This window comes from Pseudophryne corroboree, chromosome 10 (genome assembly GCF_028390025.1).
Source record: "Pseudophryne corroboree isolate aPseCor3 chromosome 10, aPseCor3.hap2, whole genome shotgun sequence".
Lineage (NCBI taxonomy): Eukaryota > Metazoa > Chordata > Amphibia > Anura > Myobatrachidae > Pseudophryne > Pseudophryne corroboree.
In genome coordinates, this window is record NC_086453.1 from 227,588,695 (window position 1) to 227,590,982 (window position 2,288).

At 47.6% G+C, this 2,288-nt stretch overlaps 1 pseudogene; it reads right to left on the reverse strand.

The window, feature by feature from the left end:
• Positions 1-256: 256 nt before the first annotated feature.
• On the reverse strand, positions 257-375 carry LOC134967151 (5S ribosomal RNA; annotated as a pseudogene).
• Between the last annotated feature and the right edge of the window lie 1,913 nt (positions 376-2,288).

Consider the following 2,288-nt stretch of genomic DNA (forward strand, 5'->3'; position numbering starts at 1 on the left):
CCCTGATCCTATCCAACCAGCACAAGCACAGCTTGTGTTAATGAGACCTCAAAGGGTCAATGGACTGGACTGTTATAGGGAGTATAGATCCATGTTAGTGGTATTAAAACTTGTCAAATTTTTTAATTATTAAAGTATCAGGAAACAGTGGTACTTAAGAGAAATATCCAATGTAGAAGTAAAAGGATGAGCTCAAGAGATGATTAAAGAGAGAATGTGGTGATCCTGCTGTTGGTGTATAGTCGAGACAGGTCATGAATTACAACACCGGGTATTCTCTGGAGGTCCCCCTCACAGATACTGACTCAGCCCACCACCGTTTAGCTTCCAAGATCGGACGAGATCGGGCTCTGTCGGTGGGGTATGGTAGTAATTTTCTTGAGCCCACTTTAACCGACTAACCAATGAGAGTGCACCTAAGGAAGAATTAGACAGGGAACAGAAAAAATTGCGGATCTGCTGTCTACGTTAGGCACAGGATTAACCCGTGGATCATAGATGAGAGTCCGCGGATATAAATAAATGGGAAATAGGAAAATAGAATAATAGAAAAAAGACACAGAAGCAAGTGAATTTGGACTGTATCAAGTGTCAGCATGTAATGTTATGCCGGCACTGTGTCGAAATTGAGGTTGTTATGCATAAGACAAAGTGATTGGCAATATCAAATATGTTTGGCAATCAGCTTCTTACCTAACAATAAATAAAGCAAAAGAGGGGCACAAAGGCCCTAATAAATGCTGATTAACCCAATTACTCACACATATAAATATATTGAATCCCTATACAGGACTAACAAGGAAAAATTAATAAAACCAGGAAAAATCAGTATCCATATATACTGTTAGTTTGGTATAGGTGCCATTCCAATGCTGCCTTATACTTTTGAGTATACCTTGTTGTCAACTAGGTATTAATGGTAAATGCTGACAGTATACTTCATAGGTTAGCTGAAGAGTGGCTGAAAAGAAACTAAAAAATGACAGTCCCTGCCCAGATCCCTGGGTCACCCTCAATAGAGTCGAATAGGTGTTAATGTAGGGCTGAAGATCTATGTTAGACAGCCGACTGGAGAAAAATTATTAATTGAAAAAATAAACAATAAAAGAAATGTAGATAAAAAATAGAAAAATATAATAAAGTATATGTCCATAAAGTATCCAACTCCCTGAGTTCCTCAGTTGCATGTAAATTAGGAGTTAGTATAGGTTTATACTGTAGAGGGATTAGGTGTATCACTGAACTGGTTTGGGAGTGTTGTGGACTCGGGGTTTCTTCCGATGACCGGGAAGAGGAACCGCAACTGGGCCGCAGCAGAGATGGCCGAATGTAGGTTTTCCTCATGCAGGATTTGGATGACAGGCAGGAGGCACGTGTGGATGCGGAAGGTCTCCTGAAACACAAGACTTGAAAAGGCGCTGATGAATTTGGTGAAAAATACCGTGAGCTCACCGAGAGCGATACTGAGGAGCTGCGAGGCACTGAGGTGCTTGGAGGCACTGAGGTGCTTGGAGGCACTGAGGTGCTTGGAGGCACAGAGGTGTGTGGAGACACTGAGGTGCTTGGAGGCACAGAGGTGCGTGGAGACGCTGAGGTGCTTGGAGGCACTGAGGTGCGTGGAGACGCTGAGGTGCTTGGAGGCACTGAGGTGCGTGGAGACGCTGAGGTGCTTGGAGGCATGGAGGTGCGTGGAGACGCTGAGGTGCTTGGAGGCACGGAGGTGCGTGGAGACGCTGAGGTGCTTGGAGGCACGGAGGTGCGTGGAGATGCTGAGGTGCTTGGAGGCACTGAGGTGCGTGGAGACGCTGAGGTGCTTGGAGGCACGGAGAGCCACAGCAATACAGGAGCACTGCGGATCACAACTTCTAATTAGAAAAGATGATACTCAGGCGCCGGAGCTCAGCCCGGCGTCTGAATTTGAACTTCCCCCCAGTACCTGATTGGTGGGAAGTGTTGATGGCGTCACCCGCACCTTCAGTGGACGCCGGGCGTACCCGCGACGTCCACACTCACGATCGCGGGACGGAGCGCCGGGAGCCGGAGACCGCCAGCGAGGACGGCCGCACGGAGACCCAGCGTGCCCGGAGGGGTAAGTACGGCGGCGGCGGCATGATAGTACCCCCTCCTCTAAGAGTGGCCCCTGGACACTTCCCTGGCTTCGTAGGGTGTCTGGAATGGAAAATCCGGATTAGTCGAGGAGCTGAGACCTCAGAAGCTTTTATCCAACTTCTCTCCTCAGGACCATAACCTTTCCACTCTACCAGATATTGCAGGTTCTTATGATGATA